At 37.0% G+C, this 18,437-nt stretch overlaps 1 long non-coding RNA gene across 4 annotated transcripts in view; it reads left to right on the plus strand.

Moving 5' to 3' along the window:
- Nucleotides 1-18,437, plus strand: part of LOC107313058 (uncharacterized) — a 200,112-nt gene that overhangs the window by 41,747 nt on the left and 139,928 nt on the right. Inside the window, exon 1 of one of the 4 annotated variants that reach the window (XR_014945724.1) lies at nt 10,058-10,222. The exons of 2 other annotated variants lie outside the window; for them this stretch is intronic. This is a non-coding gene — a long non-coding RNA (uncharacterized LOC107313058). Of the gene's footprint in view, nt 1-10,057; nt 10,223-18,437 lie in introns of those variants that run through there. One more of the 4 variants, XR_001554763.3, reaches the window with a different exon arrangement.

Below are 18,437 nucleotides of genomic sequence, written 5' to 3' on the forward strand. Positions count from 1 at the left end.
AAGTGAATGCTCTGAAAACCAAAACTAACTTCTAAACTCTGTAGACTGTGAGATATTCTGACTAGCACACATTACAGGAAGATTTGTTCATTGGATAAATGTTTACAGTAACAAAATCACAGGAAAACTGAAGTGTGTAAGATCTACAGGAATTAATTCCAGCATGACAAATTCTAGATTACTGAAGCAAAGAAAACTTATAATGTCTCAAATTCCACAAAGGAATGCATATTAAAACAGGAAAAAAATTGCGCACCACATTCCTGCTCAGAAATCCTAGTAAAATACTAATGCTATACAGTTCCTTATTCTAGCTTGTTCTGCCTTGAAATCTCATGCTAGTTTTATGAAGTAGGTACGCAGAATTAAAGACACCAAGGATTTTTAGTATTCTAATTTAGATCAAGGATGTTCCTGCAATTCTACAGATCTATTTATACTTGTAGCTGTACCCAACAGATCTAGATACTTGGATTTGTATCTAGTACATATATATAAAGATAAACCTGTGCCTATGTTCTGTAAGTTACTGGTATTATTAGCTCACTCAAATATTTTAAGCCTCAGTAACTAATGCACTTGAGTGAACTCATCCCAAGTAAGCTCGCACCATCTGAGGACACTGCAGTTCTGGATTTTTGAAGAAAAAGGGCACATTTATTCCAGTGTTCCACTTTCATGTTTGACTAAACCTAAATTTTAAAGAAAAGAAAACTAAAACAATAAAAATATTTGTACAGATTTCAGATGATCAGCCTTGTCTTTAAATTATTGGTTGTTTTTGTGAGTTCTTGTCACCAAAGCTATTAAGTAACAAGAGAATGAGGTGGAGTATTTGAAGTTGTGTTAACTGGTATTATCCAGTTCAGTAATTTCTAGAGTCAGCAAAAGCCTCTCTTTTTTGTGTTTTTGTTTTGTGGTTTTTTGTTTGTTCCTTTGTTTTTAATTATTATTTTGCTTTCTGTTCTCCTCAGCAGCTGCATTCCTGCAGTCTGCAGCTCTGTACATCAAAGATTGTCATAGGTTTAGGCACAGGTATCTGGACTTGCATAGCAGTGTAATGAAGTCAGGTTAACCCAGACTTGTAATATGCAGGCAGGGCTCTGACTATCTGCCAGTTCCATTTTCTCTCTGCCAGTTTCATTTTCTCTCTGCAGAGCTAATCTGTGTCAGCCCCAGCACTGACAACAAGAAAATTCAGATCATTCAACCCCAGAAAACAGAAGTCCTTACTCTGGTGTAAGTGGAACAGTATTAGCAGAGTCCTATAAAGCCTGGGAAATCTGCTTTGTTTCCACCATAGTGTAAATTATTCATTCTGACAACAACTGATTCATAATTGTTTTACAAATATCTTCTAACACTTGATCTTCAAACTCTACAGATAAGGCATATCCTATTGTAGATACAGTGAAATGTATTCATATGCTCTCTAATATGACAAAAATAGTGCAGCTAATTCTGTAAAGTCTATCTGTCTTACTATTTCTACAGTGTTAAAGGGTCATTCACTGCATTTTTCTTTCTTCAGGAGGAATTTACATAACTCATGACACTAATCAGTGTACTACAAAAATATGAGGTCAGCTGACAGTCTGTCTATGCATACACAGATAAAGTAGAATGGGTCGAAATATGATTTTGGCTCATGCCTCTGCACTGGTTTATAGAAACATTTTTTCTGGATGTGAAAATGGTATGGATGTAAAATATAGTATCATATTTATACTGTGTGACACACATAGTTAAAGCTGGGTGAAAGACAGTGCGTAGAAAGTTACTTACAAAGTCTATGGGTTGTGCATTAAGTTTGTTGCATGCTTTCCTTCAAGTGATTGTTTTAAATCACGTTACCCTTAATTTCGTGTGCTCATGGCTTTTAGATTGTTTCTTCACAATCTTTTTCTACTTCAACAGAGTTCTATTGTCAAAGGTAAGGTTTGTTCATAAGTGTTAACACAAATTTTCATATACTAATTAATGATTGTGCTCTCTTGTTTTAAAGTCCTGAATTTTCACTTAACTTGTGAAGATCTCTTCAGAAATGTTTCCACTCAAAAGCTGGAATTGTATGCACCAGAAAAAAATAAGAGAGTCTGTAAAATATATATGTATACATTTAAATAATCAAATTCAGACTAAAGAGACTTAAACTCCAGCAGATTAAGTTTGAAACTGTAGTTAGGAAGGCAAAGAAGAGTTTGAGGAGCAATGAGATATCAGGATCAAAACTGGCTTTAAATACTTCTTCAAACATTTCGGGAAGGAAGAGCCTGCCTATAATATCAATTGCTATTCATGATATAAAGATAGAACTGTGTAGACAGTACTTTGGGATCTGACATCAAGGAGGTGCACAGTGAAGGTGTCTTTGGTATATATCATGGGAAAAGTGAGGCTCCTAAGAAGAATGAAACATCCTGAAATTGCAGATTCTAAATATAAGGAAAATCAAACAAGCAGGGAAAGTCAAATAGTAACTGTATGCACACACAAATTACTATCTTATGTAATATTGCAGAAATTTTTAATGCATTGTTCTTTGGGTTCCAGCCTCAATATTTTTCCAAAGGTCACATGAAAAATATTTTGGTACTTAATTTTTATTTTAAAAACTTTCTCCACTTTCAGTAACACTCTGCTTAAGCTATATTGCCATCCCCCAGTTAAATCAATTCCAATTTTCTTCCATGACCCCTCAGTACATCACGAGGACTTATGGGAAGGCAGAAACACCTCTGCAAGAAACAATGCACGCTTCAACAAAAATGCTGCAGTCACCTGCCATCAAAACAAATAAGCTCTGAGAAAACAAATACAATAAATTAAAAAGAAGCAAAGTAAAGACAAAACAAAACAGAATTTCAGTCAATTCTACTTTTTCTGGACAAAGATTACTCTGGTATAGTTTATAAAGCTGTGGTGGAAGGCCTGTCTTCCATAAATCAGGCTTTCATGTTGGTTTGTTTGTTTGCTTGCTTTTTATTCTAAAAATGAAAAAAAAAAAAAAAAGAAGAATCGATATTTTTTCTTACTTTTTTTTTTTTTCCTTTAGATGGAGATCAAACTTGCTTTTTCCTAGAGTATCTAAATTTTCTAATTATTCAATGATTTATACTTCTAAGTATATAAAGGTAAATGTTTTTGTTTATATTGTTACTGACCTACAATATTTTTAATGGGATATTTGTCACTTAACGGATAACAAAGTTGTACATACATACACTTGAAAGTCAGTATGTACCTCAGTAATGAGAAAGGAGTTTTCAAATTATGAAATATCTATGTAATACAAATACAATTATAATTTGCATATTTTTCAAATCAGCTTTGTCTCAATGGTATGCTTGAAGGCAAATTTAACTAACATACTATTTTGCACATGTACTGCTAATTTAAAATGCTGCCATCAGTGACAGTTGCTTTGCAAACAAGTGGTAGTCCATGAAGAGCAGAAAAATACACTCCCTAATTTATTGTCCTCTGCTTCACTGAAAGTCTGTAAGATAAATTTGATTTTCCAATTACCTTCGGGGAAAGCAGTGACATTTTCTGTTATCCTTTAAGCACTTAGAGCAGATGAAGAACAAAGAAGTCAATAAGCAGTAGTAGCTATGCCATTCAATATGTAATTACCAGTGCAGTATTTGGAATTATAATGCTACTCCATTTTCTAAATTTTCCATCTAATGGCAGATTTTAAGGGCTTTTAAATTTTAAGTGGCTATCAAGTGGTGGCCGTTAAGAAGAAAGATGATCACTTCCTGAAATTAAACCATTTTTTCCCATATTTCCATAAATTAAAAGGAAGAACTAGCTACACCAGACATGGAGAAGGCTGACGTTATCAAATTCCTTGCCTCAGTCTACACTGGCAGTAAGATTTCTCACACCTAGAGAATCCCTGATTCTCTAGGCAGAAGTCAGGATAGCAAAATTCCCTCCACTGTTAGAATATAGTAAGTTCAAGACTACCTCATGAGGCTAAATGTGTAGAAATCTATTGGGCTGGACGTCATGCACTCCAGGGCCCAGAAGGAAATGAGTGATATGGCTGCATCACATCTGAAGAGTCATGGCCATCATATGAAGTCCCCAGTGACTGGAGGAAGGAAAACATCACTCCAAATTTTAAGAAAGGGAAAAAGGAAGAGTTGGGAAAATACAGGTTGATGAGCCTCACCTCTGTGCCTGGGAAGTTTGTGGAGCAGGTCCTCCAGGAAATTATGTTAAGGGATATGCAAGACAAGGAGGTGATTCAAGATGGCCAGTACAGCTTCACCAAGGGAAGATCCTGCCCAACCAGTCCAGTGGCCTTCTGTGATTGGGCAAAAGCATCTAGCTCAAGATCTGAAGGGACTATGAAATTACTTTCCAATGATGAGTGAAAACACAGTCAGACACATGCAGAAAGTAAGACCCTCACGGCCTGCAGCACTGTACACAACACCAAAACATTAATATGAAAAGGAAATGGCACCAGTGAAATGTATGGTGATGATAAATAGGACTCATCAGAAGTGTGACTGAACCCAATTTAATTTGAATTATATTCATTAGAAGATGTATTTATATCATTTGTACTTTTAGTATTTTTTCCATTCTTACTTTGTAATGATTATATGATGACCTCTGGTTGGATGCCTAACAAAGTGAATTATATAGCTGGCAAAGGCAGCTGTCTGATTTCATCTCTGTGAAGCACATATTAGAACACAATGGAGGAGATTCATTTAGTTCAAGTAATCTGTATGCAGTGCACATCAGCAGCAAGATCATAGTGCCACAGCCAGTTTCTTGGCTAAGGATTATCAGACTGTATATCCTGTATCAGGAAACATACTGAGCAAGTCGTTGTGCTGATTAAAGAAATACGCCATCAGACTGGCAATTCTTGTTTCCAGATATTGACTTTTCCTCCCTCCTTAAGAGTCAGTCTTAAAGATGTATGTAGCAGCTACTTGATCTGTCAGAGCTGGTTTGCATCTTGGAATGCCTAAATTACCTGAGAATAAGAAGAGTGCCGTTACTTAACAACTACACTTTAGAGCATTTAGCAGCATGACATTGAAGATAAACCAGTTGATAACCTACTTGCAGAAGAAATATGAGAGAACACAAAGAACAGTGTTCCACAAATGAATCCTCTGTATCCACACATTTTAGCTGATACTCCTGCATCTTTGATTTGAATTATCTGTTATAAAATTAGGAGGACTGTGTGATCTTGCTGTCTGTGCAGAAGGCAATGATTGAACTAAAAGGATTTTCCTTTATTGTATTCAATTAATGGCCTGACATCTACAGGCTACTACAAATGTGTACAGTGTACAAGTACACTGGATGTCTTCTCGAGTTTGAAAGAAGTCTGAGTTCAAACAGAGGTGCTGGGCTGAATCAATTCACATTTCCTTGTAGTCACTAGAAATACGTATTTGTGGCGAGTAAGTAGATTTTTCTGAAAATGCAGAGGAGACACCTAAATAACCTTGGCTATTGCAAAGATAAAGCATTGTTGTGTACAACTCTCTTATCCTCATTTCTCAAGAATCTAATGCCCATACAGAAAAATAGCTACTTTTTGTAAGACAACAACAAAAAAGTTTTCTGTTCCTATGCATGTGTAGAATTCAGATATAAGAAATACTGTCTGACTGACTCTGAGAACTGACACTCTGAAAATGGGATTAGGGGATTGAAAAGCATGAGTCTTTTCATCTTTGTAACCGTGAGAAATATTGTTAGTAGTCACTTCAGATATGACAGAGTGAATGTTTTAACTGCTCCATGTTGGATTACACAAATAAAATTTGGCTCTGTGCTTTTAATTGACATTCTGTTCTCGCTGCTGCTGTTACTGGAGAAAGTTGTACTACAGGCATTGTTTCCAAAAGCTAGATAAACATATTTGTACTCTATGTTTTACACTGTTATTATCAGGACATTCTGCCACACCAACCCTGACAGTCCATTACCACATTGGTTCTTTTTACTCTGTTTTTGTCCAGAGAACATCAGGAAGCAGGGAGGTGGTAGAGTACATACATTTTTCTTCATATACAATTACATTTCTATCTGCATGATCAAAAATGTAACCACATAGCACAAGTTGCAGCATTGCTTAAAGGACTTTATTATTAATAATAATTATAAACAGTAGTAACAGCAACATCAGCATAGAGATAGAAAATAACAGAAGAGATGTGCAAGCTATGTTTAAATATTGAAAATTATATGAATAACTGATAAGCAGAAATGAGTTGGAGAAGATATTAAGAGATTATATACATTACCTTGTTAAAAAAAAAACAAAAAAACCAAAACAACAACAACAAAAAACCACAAAAACACAGCCACAAATATTTCATTTAACATATTTGTTCTGGTGGTTTGGCTTTGTTTTTGTTTAACCATGATGCTTTTTCTAAAGATTTTTCTGTGATTTTATATCATCCCCAACTCATTCATAGAATCATAGGATTGCTCAGGTTGGAAAAGACCTTCAAAATCATTCACGTTCTTTCTTAACATAGAAGGCTACACCACCGCCTTTCCTGCCTTACCCATCTCTTTTGAAAAGTCGGTAGCCATCCATCACAGCACTCCTGCTGTACAAGTCATTCCACCATGTTTCCATGACGATGACCACATCATAGATTTCTGACCACACAATGGCCTCCAGCTCCTTCTCTTTGTTACCAATGCTGCATGCATTAGTGTAAAAGCACCTGAGCTGGGCCACCTTTTGAGTGGGAGCAGCCCTAATGCCCTCTTGACCATACACAGGTGTTTCTGTATCCATCAACCTCACACCAACCCTTGTGTTCTTCCTACAAAAAGGTGAGTTGTCCTCCTCCTTTACCAAGGCACAAGACTGGGATCTTACTAGCTGTATGGGAAACTGTTGATCACAGCCTGAACCTCTGATTAACCATCCAGTGCAAATGACGGGTCAGCTGTGGGAGCACAGGTGAAGGTAATTCAGCTGTGCTCCCAGAAGGGGTGGAGCTTGGCTCCATCTCTCCTAGATCTCATTTAAGGGCTGACCACCACTAAGGCAGGGTCTTTTTCTGGAGATTGCTCTTGTGTGGAGTTTTGCAGTGAGCCTTAGCATCAGTGAGCATCTATCCTTACTGTGAGCCTCAACATTGGTGAGTATTTGTTGTTTATCCTCTTTTCTGCATAACCTCTGGTTATTTGTTAATATTACAATTGTACAATTACAACTGCTTACTAGCATATGCCCCCACCCATAAGCACTGACTGGGTACCTTCAGGCTCTGTTCTAGTGGCCCCTGTTACACCCCCACCTTGCTTCATACTTAGTTTGAAGTTCTATTAATGATCTTTCCAGTTTCCATAAGACCTATTTCCACTGGTGGGATGAGCTACTCCTTTTGGTTGCCAACAGGTGTGGCCTCATGTAAATAGAGCAGAGGTCACAAAACCCAAACCACTGCCAGGCATACCAGGCTTGGAGCCAGGTATTAATCTGTTGGCCCATTGTGTTTTGTTCCTCATCATTCCCTGTAACTGGAGGGATAGAGGAGAACACAACCTGTGTTCCTGAACCCTGGAGCTGTTGCTCTCAAGTCTTTTCTTAGTTCTTTGGGAAGTTCTTCCTGTATCATCACTGCTTACCTGAAACAATAGGGGATAGTAATCTGAGGGCTGAACTAGGGTGGGATGTGTCTTCTTTATGTCTTTAACCTGGGTTCCTAGGAGACAACATACCTTCTGTCCCTACAGAGCATTGTATCTGTTCTGCAGGTGCAGCTGGGGAGGCAGGGGAGTCTCTGAACAGGCATGTCTTGCGTCACTGACATTTGCCACTGCCACGTGCCCCCCAGTTCTTGACTGCTCTTGCTATGGGGAGGAGAGGACAGGGGGCTCACTGCATCAGAAACACTGTCTTGCCAGTCCCCCTCTATTTATCTGTTTGCAAGGCGGCAGGGGGTGACATTCTCCATGTAGAGCCTCAGCTGGCTGCCTAGATTTTAGGGCCAACAGGGACTAGCATCACCTATCAGTTTCCCTCTCACATTCTTTTATGCTCCTCAGCCTTTCCATCTCTTCCTTCAGGTCAGCCATGAGGCTAGGTAAGTCATTTATGACAAATGTCCTATGAGCAGCAATAAAATGTTGTCTGTAACTGCACGTGTAATTGATGTAGTTGAAAAAAAGGAATCTCTTTTAATTGTTCATTTAGCAGGTAGCTCAAATGACAAATTAGAAACAAGCTTCTGCTCATTAATACAGATAAGACTTCTGAACTTTTATCAGAATCCTCTTACATGTGATGTTGATGTAGCAGTTGTTTCTGAAACATTACTAATTCAGCGATGTGCAAAGAAGAGAGATATGACAACTCTTTTCATAACAGCTGTCAAATAGTGACATTGAAACATTTAAAAGCTTGAGTTTTCGTTGGAGAATCTGGGAAGGACTGGGAAAAAGAGATTGATTTTTTTTATTTTTTTTTTAGCAAGCTTTCAACTTTCTGAGGGCTAATCATGTTAAAAGATCTAAGGGGGAAAGAAATTTTATTAGATGCGATAGAAATTTGCTAGCATGTATATTTATAATTCTCCTTTTTTTCTTTAAGTTTTTTTCTCTTGTTTTTGTTTTGGTCATCATGCGGAAAATGTTTACCTTAGACATGAGCACTCTTGTGACATAATCATTATAGAATGGACCAAAATGCAAAGAAAGCCTTAGGGACTGGCTTGTTTTCAAAAATTATGAAGAATTTCCTGGGAGTTTTGTTAGATTCTTCCAGTAGAAATGCTATGATGTATTCAACTTGAATGTTTCAAGTTACATGTAATGAAATTTATTGCTGCAGATTGCATTGGGGAAATCTAAGATGTAAGCGAGCTGGAGACTGAACAGAATCCTATTTGAATCTGTATTTCTACAGAATTTTTTGTTCACATATGCTATGTGCTGACAGATTAAATCTTTACATTTTCTTCATACTGATATTATCTGTATGTATCTTTGTATTTGTACATACAAAGACTGCAGTAAAATACAAATTAGAGTATTGTTGCCCTGAGGACAAGACCTAGTACTGACTGCAAGAAGAGGTGAAGAGGAAGGAGATGGATACAAAATGCGGATCTGAGAGCTGATCTATGCTCGCTGATTTTCTGTTAAGGGTGAGGAACTCAATGGCTGTACTACTAGGGAAGGCAGTACTACTGTGACACATCTAGAACTTGAACACCCAGATTTAGGTGCTTATGAGTTGCTGGGTGCATGATGCTTTGGGATTAATATAGCAGCCCTATAGAGAAGGATTTGGAGGGTTCTGGTGGACAAGAAGCTGAGTATGAGCCAGTAGTAGGCACTTGCAGCCCAGAAGGCTGACAGTATTGTGGGCAGCATCAAAAGAGTGCTGGCCATAGGGGAGAAGGGAGGTAATTGTCTCCCTCTACCCTGCCCTTGCAAAGTCCCATCTGGAGTACTCTGTCCAGGCCTTGGGCTTCCAATACAGGGAAGATGTGAAGCTGCTGGAGCATGTTCAGAGGAGAGCCACAAAAATAATCAGAGGACTGGAGCACCTTTCAATGAACTGGGCTTGTTCAGTCTGGAAATGAGAAGACTCCAAAGAAACATCACTGGAGACTTTAAGTACTTAAAGGGAGCTTATAGAAAGGATAGCAAAACAACTTTTTATATAGTCTGATAGTGAAAGGGCCAGATAGAATGGTTTGAATCTAAAAGAAGGGAGATTTAGATTAGATTCTAGGATGGTAGTTTTTGTTCAGGGTGGTGAGGCCCTGGCACAGGCTTCCCAAAGAAGGGGTGGATACCCCATCTCTAGAGGGGCTCGAGGCCAGATTGAATGGGGCCCTGGGGCAGCCTGGTTGAATGGGCTCCTTGGGGGGAGGACAGTGAGTGCACCCTCAGTAATTTGCAGATTGCATCAGGTTGGGAGGAACTGTTGAATGGCCTGAGGGTAAGAAGGCACTACAGAGGAATCTGGACAGGCTGGATAGCTGGGCTGGGCTGATCCCAACAGGATGAAGTTCAACAGGATCCAGTGCTGGGTCCTGAACTTTAGCTGCAACAACCCCAGGCAATGCCACAGGCTTAGAGCAGAGTGGATGGAAGACTGTGTAGAAGAAATGGTCCTGGGGTCATTGGTCAATGCTTGGCTGAATGTCACCAAGCAGTGTTCAAGCAACCAAGAAGGCCAGTGCCAGAAGCAGTGTATGTAAGTACAGTGAGGGGTCGGTGGTGCATTTCAGCAGTGGGTAGTGACAATGGGTTACCTCCACTGGTGCAGATTTTTATGTGCATAGGATCCAGTCTCTTGTTTATTGCTGAGAAAATGCATAGCTGATGTTGGTGACTGTGTTAAAAAGTAATGATTTTTAGCTGAGTCTTTGTTCTGTCAAGTGTTGTTCTTGTGCTCTTTGTATCTGTTGCTGTTTCCATGGAAATAAATGGGAGGTATTACTTCTGAAGCAACCTACGCATTTTTATGTATGTTTTTACCTAAAACTATGAAGGTTTGCTTTTTACTATACTGTTGTTAAGCTAAACATCATTCCTGCTGCAGTTCAAAGCAGGTATTACTGATATGGGATAAAAATTAAACATTGCTAAAAATGAAGTTCAGCAAATTGTGTTTTTGATAGTAAGTTCAATTTTTTCTTCTCTCACCTCATATATCTAATTATGGAGACAGAGAATTAAGTACACTTTTTGTGTACATACTTGTCAGTGTCCCTTTAAGTTGTGAGGATGTGCAGAGTAGTTAGGAATGTGAGATACTGTAGGGTACCAAACGTGTGATGTGATGTTGCTAAGCAACATTCTCTTTGTTTTAAACAAACTGCACAGAGCTGGCAGCAGCTGTTAGAGATCTTGGTTTCTGACAGCAACACAGACCTCAAAAGGACCTAGAGCAGAGAACCTCCAAAATGAGCTGTAATATAAAAAAGTCTCATATCTGTTAGAATTTTCTAGCAAGATATTCTTGTAACAACTACTTCATTTCTTTAATTGAACTTCAAAAATATCTTTAGATATCCTTATTTCAATTTCATTTTTCACAAGAGTGCCTTATGTACTTCTCAGTGGTAGCAACTCTCTTTGAGTATATTGGAATAGCATTGTGTGTCTGCAGTCAGGGCAAGAGAAATGTTACCTTTAGGGTATTTGTGTTCATGCTTGTGTTTGCAGATTTTCTTTTTTTTTCATTGTGTATATTCTTACATCTCCGAAAGAGAAGCAAGCTCCTGTTTGACAGTGTTACAGTCCATAAAAAAGGTGTAGGTGTAGCGCACTAACCTGTCAAAAGGGCAAAGCTTTCAGACAAGAACCAGTCCCCAAAGCTTCAAAAGGAAGCCCTGATCTCTACTGAAATAACCCAAGACCTGTCAAAATTTTTCACATTAGAGGGAGATAAGTAAGTCTGTAAACAGTCTAGTAGTCTGGAAATACATCTGGAATGTGAAATATTCAGAGTTCCTCCATACCAGTTGTTTTCCCATCTCCTGAGTGTTGAAAGCAAACCAGCATACATCCAGCAGCCAGGCAGTGTTGAGCTGCTGCTAATATTCATGTCTCTCACTGCAGCAGTATTTCAGATGCAGCAACTTATTAGCATGTCTGCTTAGCTATTGCATTATTCAAACCCTACTAAAACACAAGTGAGATCAGCAGCTCGGTGCCTGGTGATGTTCTCCTAGTTCCCATGTGAATGTTCTGATGATTGCATCACTGGCAGGTGCCTTGCTGTATCTCATGTCATTGTTCTATCTATACCCATGAATAAAAGGCAGACCTCTCTGTCTAGCTAGTTATAGCTGTCACTGGAAACTTCTCAGCTCTTGAGTCACTCTCCCTGGTGAAAGGAATGTTTAAGGACACAGCATAGATGATTTTCTTCTTACAGCTTGCCCAATAAATGACCAGACAACAAAGTTGCGGTTTGTTTGTACTAGATGTTAGTATTTTTTTTGTACTAGACACACAGATCTACTTTCTCATATCCTTTTCTATCTCCTTGTTTAGTTTCTTCTTGTAGGGTTTTATCTTTCTCTAGATACATTTGGTCAAACTTGATCCTTGTGTGTTGGAAAGGTTTAGAATATGAAAATGGTCATACGGGTTCAGAGCAGGGATCTGTGTAACATGATATCCTGACCTAAAAGGGGCATGTACCAGTGCCTGAAGAGGAGTAAAAAATCAAAATAAACCAGAATGAGACTTTCTCAAGGAATTCTTCTGCTCTCTGAATAGACCTTGGTTCACAGCATTTCCTGAGCTTGATCTATGTATTTGTGTGTTTAGCATTGATATGGTTCTCTCACTAGTGATTTTTAATATTTTTCCTTGCATTTTCTCCTTCTAAACTGCAAAACTTTCTGCATCCGTAATGTCTTCTGACTGGGAGTTGCACAGTTCAGCATAGGACTGACTGTACACATCATTTGGTGTGTTTTGGTCCCGTGTTTCTCAGTTGATCATTTTCTTTACATGTGTAGACAGAGACTGTGAACAGTCTAGTCAGCTTTGTACCATCTCCATGCAGTGTATGATTTTGTAGGTTTTAAGCTTTTTGTCATCAAGTTGAATGGTTTTATGCTACCCACTTCTTCTTATGAAAAGTATTACTTACCTTTGCTTGACTTTTTGCAGTTCTTCTAGATTCTTTTTTGCTGTAAGTTAATGATGAGGGGGTTTTATGTTTGTTTTCCTTTTTTAATAATTCCTAGACTTTGAATTTTTTTATTACTGCCTATCACTGATCTTGACAAATCATTCTTTTCCATCAGTAAGCCAGTTGATTAAAGAAACAATAATCAATTCTTCTGCACACTACAGATTTACTGCATTTTCACATTTTCAGCATCAGCTTATCTAGGTGTTGATATATATATATATATATATATATATATATTTTTCCCCGTCTCATCATTACCTGAGAAATTTATTTTTGTTGTTTTTTCTAATTAAATGTTGCTAAGGGAAAAGTAGAAGTGGAGGTATGAATGTATTAGTCCGTCAGTTCATACCTGTGAAGTAGTAATTTCCCTTAGTGATACCAAACTGAAGGCAGTAATTTAATGCACAGTCTCTGAGGGAATGATACAGATTATTTGAACATCTGCTTTGAGAACCTTTGTGAAAACTAACCATGCATGATATAATAGGAGTATCTGTGCTGTGTGCTGGAGACCACTGGTAATGCTGGCACAAGCAGAGGTAGTAAAAAGCTCTGATGGGTTATGTAGAGGCATTCTGTTGAATAAAATATGTAATTTTGCAATTTATAGTTGTGTTGTACTTTGGTGAAAACAGTGGTAAACTGTGTGTGAATTTACAGAGGGGCAAGTAGTCAATATGAGCTGTCTGGAAAAGGATACAGGATTCTTTGTTCTAATTTTTTTTTACTTTTTTTTGGGGGGGGGGGGGGTGGAGGGGGTTTGAAAATCAAAGACTGTATTACAGCTGTGAAGAGCCTACCATTTTGCTTAAAGCATGAACAACATTATACATGTAGTACTAAACTGGCAGGAAAGAGGTCTGAATTCACTTATCTTTTTATCATATTGAATGTCTAAATAATTAACAATTTTCTAAATTATGTTTGGAAACATCTGAACTCCTTTCCTCAAGGCTTTCAATATGTTACATCTTTTCTGAGGGACTGCATACTTTCTGTGTATGTGCAAATCCTGCTTAATGTAGAAGTAATCGTGTGAATATACTATCCTGTTTTCTCCGCTCATGAACTACTTGTATGAATGTCCAAACTCACAGGATTTAATACTGACTTCAGAAAGAACATCTGCAGAGCATATACAACTTTGTGCTTTGTAGAATCAAGTCAATTAGAAAAAAATCTAGGTAACATGTAATTAAATTCTAGCAAATTGTAGTACTATACTCTTGGAAACTTGCCTTTTGTATCATAATAGTGGAAAGAAAATGGATATGTTTACCATTATTTATCTTGTTTTTACACTGCACTGAAAACCTGGTCATTTTCATATAATAGGAAAAAAGGAATGTGCCAAAACCTAATCATAATTCAACGTCATTTTTAAAGTCTTATGGCCACAACAGTTTGAGGCATGTGCATCTAATCTTTTAGCTTGCCTGGGCTGTGCTGAGTGAAGAGGAACTGTCTTTGGCCATGGATATAATGTGTAATATATTTAATGCATATAATCAGAAAGCTTTTTTTTAAAAAAAATATTTTTTTATTACAATAAAGCAACAAAGCCACAAAACTAATGGGGCATTTGATCTCTTTTCTTGTGAAATTAATGAATCAGACCGATGCAGTGGAAATGGTTGTAATTCTCAAAGTGCTTGTCAGAGATTTTTTGATGAAATTTTACTCTTCCTATACTTTATCTTTGAAAACAGTAGTTCAAAAATGTACTTCCCAAAAGTAATGACATATATGTGACATGACTGTAAAGTAAGGGTTTTCTTTCTCTGGTAAGAAAGATCCTATAAAAGTCTAGTGAAGAGGTGATCAAACTTTTCTCTGAGTTGAATATCCGATTGTGAGTCTACAAACTGAATTTGAAAATTTGCAGGTAATGTATTTGTCTTAACTGAAATGGAATCATAAATATTGCAAAAAATTGGAATTTTAAGCCATCTTGTAACCTATTTTCAAATTCTTTTATCAAAATGGAAAACAACATGATTGCATATTTTTTACTGTTCACGGGACTGTGTTTATCAGAATGCATAAAATTCTTTGCCATAATTTGAGTTGGCATGGCGCTGCACCATCTCTGTCTCCTGGTTTGAACCCAGATGGCATTAATGGTACAACAATGTGTGGTTGTCACTAAAGTGATGGGAATGGACATGGGGCCATGGTGGGATGCTTGGCAGGGCAGAACCCCTACTTCAATAGCATGAGGCAGGAAGCAGCTGCAGAGTAGGTTGGACATGCCTGGTTTATGGTGATTTCCTCATAAATATTACTAATGCTAATGCCCAGAAGTATGTAAATTAATATCAAACACTAGAGCCATATTTGGTTCAGTTATGTTCCATTCCTCAAAATGGCATCCCTAAGTGAACAGCTTTTTTCAACTAGCCAGTTAAATCAAAAAAGTAACATCAAAGGAACAAATCTGTAGTTACAACAAAACCATGGAAGTAATATTATGTTTAAATATTACTGTTTGCAACCATACAACAAAAGTGATGAAATCACTGCAGTGTTAGAGCTAAGGGAGGGTAACATCTAGCTCTTCACATCTTCACACATAATTTTAATTCTCACTTTCCTTTAACTTTATTACAATCTGCTCTATTTGAGCAGCCAGTGCAGAAAGCTTCGTATGAATAGGGAGTGGCACGATAGAATAATTGCACCATCCCATATGCCCATCAGTGGTGAAGAGCATTCTGGTTCCACTCAAGTGAGAAGGGTTCGTTTTCCCAAAGCTGGACCTGAAAAAATACTTGGATGGACAGATGGAGAATGACATTAGAGAAAGGATTAGCAGGAGAGTACACAGGCTTTTCCCATTCAGTAGCGAAGATGAATTAGGTAGTGACCTGTTGAATTAGCTTGCTGGGCTGCACTGCAAATAAAGGAGTGAGGTGTATGTGACAAAGTTATTCTAAGAGCATGATTTCTGGAAAAAAAAATATATATATATATATAAAATAAAAGGAAGAATTGCATCTCTGCATCATTTGCCACATGTAAATTAAAGCAACACAAAACCCAGTATTTCTAGTGCTAATTGACAACACTCAACACTTTGTAACAATTAAACAGTGAGTGAAATAATGTCTTTTCTATTTGAGGGTGACGGAGTATGTGGTTATATAGACTGAGTTTGCTGTGTTGTTCTGCCCAAAGTATTGTAACTAAGCACTGAAATTATTCTGAGCATTTATCAGTTCAACTCTGTTATGACAGTACTTCACTGAAGAAAAATGAAGTAAATAAAAGTTCTGCAAAACTCAACCTTTTAAAAATACAAAACTCACAAGAGTGACTATTTATAACCTGGATTTCTGAAACAAGTCATTTTATGCATCTAGGGGGGTACTGGTTACCGTTTCTGCCATATGTTTCTACATTCTTGATCCACATCCATCTGGCTCAAAAATCTGCCAGAGTAAGGTAGAAAAGTGATTTGAATGAACTTAGAAGTTAAAAGGATATTTATCTTCTGGCTTGTGTAGATTACAGGGAAAAATGGCTTTTAAAAAATTCAGTGTAGAGTCTGATATGAGTAGGTTGCACAACTTAAGTTTTCTGCATACCGTTTCCTTGCTTTTCATTTCCTTTTCCCCCTTCAGAAAAATACTTTTAAAATTATTATTATTATTTTTTTTTTAAAGAAATCTGTTACAAGAATATATGATTTGGGATTTACAACATGATCTGGTAGTAGGGAATGTGTCATCACTTGCCATTTGCAATTAATTATGCAACTATCACAGCTACAGTAATCACTGCAGCTGCCTGAAGGATTAAAAAATGTCCATATCCTAGATAATGTTGAACATTATTGGAAGGATTCCACTGCGGTGTTCTCAGTAACATTTTTATTATTCAAATAGTTCCAAATTAAATACTTAAAAAGCAAAAAACTGTTTTGGAGAGTTCTTATGTTATAAAGATTGCAAAGCTTGTTTCAACACTGGTGAATCTGAAGTAAATAACCTGCAGTGCTTTTAATCAGCCATACTAATAGTTCCATTCCTGTAACAGTGTATTTTTTTTGTTTCTTTCAGTTACACTTAATTTTTGCATTAATAAAAACTTAATAGAAAACTGAAGTGATTAATCAGCTATTTGATAAGAAAATAGCATGATCTATGAAATTGTCCTTGGGTGTCTCTTAGATTAGAGCAGTCATGTTTTTATTTTTAGTTAATATACACAAATGCTATTTCATACTGAGCTTTAAATGTGAAATATATATATATTTAGCAGAGGAGTCACAGGATGTCAATTTACGTATTGTCAAGCTTTTATTTTTTATTTTTTTTTAATATTTGCCAATTATATTGAAATAGAATTCGCTAATATATATGTGCTTTCATGTTTTAATGCACATGTATTCTAGTGTGAATTTAAATCTTTTCCCCTTTTTGAGATATAAAGAATGCTGTCTGATGACCACTTCAAGTATGTCAACAATATGTAGGAAAGAGAAGCTATATTAATTTTGCATTCTGTTTATATATTTGCAAGTCAGCACAGGGAGAAGTTAAAACACTAAATCCATTCAAGCTTGCAAGGGTAAAATTGAATTTCTTGGAAGAAATTTCTGGAAGTTTTTTGAGAAATGTGGCTAAATAAGTTATTTGCAAGAAACACAGTTTATGGCATTAAAGAACTGAGATCTGCTATGTGATTCAGACTGAGCATAATCTGAATTTCAGATTCTGACCAATTGCTTGTACTATTTGTAAAGGTAGTCTGAAGCAAATTAGGTTAAAGATTTTTTTTCTCTAGGCTGCTTTGGATTTTTTGAAAGTTTCTTTTACAAGGTAATTTTTTGTCAGTTCACAGTCTAGAAGCTGAGAATTGTCTAAAAAATAAAGAATGCAGCTCATATTCATCTCCACTTCAATAGAGTATTGAATTACTTGCAGAGAAATATCTTTTGTTCTGTTAAAAACTCTATGAAAATTAGAAAACTATGCAAATAAAGCAGGTGTTTCACCATACTTTTACTTTTTCCCTAGTTTATGTTTTCTTCATTATAGACAGAGACTAGCCCATGAATTTGTGTGCAGATAAACTGCTTATATTCCTCAGTAAAACACTGTCTTCAGTATGTATTTTTGTTTATGGGATCCAAATTGCACCTGGCATTCACAGCCAAAATATTAGTAATAATTACTTAATGACATGAACGTGAGACAGGCATTGTTAAAAATAATAAAATTTGAATGTAACTTTAACCTTCTATGAAGTCTCAGAGGTAGAGCACAGTATTCAGTGGCCTAAAACCTCCATCCGGAAAAAGAAATTCAGATGTCTGCTCTGCTAACACACTGCGTATTAATTCAGAGAACAGCCAGGGCATAGGGGAGTAGCAATTTTGAGTCTTCTCTTAAGGACTACTGGTATCTGCTGTCTGTCATGGGCAGACTTCAAATTCCAGTTAGGAAGGCCATAAAGCCACATTCCAGTCCCCACTTTTCAGTTAGCAAACAGCTATAAGCATTGTTTATGCTGCCTCTGTTCTTCTGTGAAATCAAAATACCCTCAGAAATCCTATGTGAATCTTAAAACTAGTGTTATGAGCATATGGCAAACTTCAGATTAGCAATGACAAAATCTCGCTGGTGCTAAGTTGCTTGTGTTGCCATCTGCATTATCCTATGCATCATCCTCTAAGATGATTTTAATTGTGTTAGTTGAGAGCACAGCCTATACTGGAAAAACATGGGTATATAATTGATGTATCTAT

This window comes from Coturnix japonica, chromosome 4, assembly GCF_054131305.1.
Source record: "Coturnix japonica strain WE chromosome 4, WE-NBRP24, whole genome shotgun sequence".
NCBI lineage: Eukaryota > Metazoa > Chordata > Aves > Galliformes > Phasianidae > Coturnix > Coturnix japonica.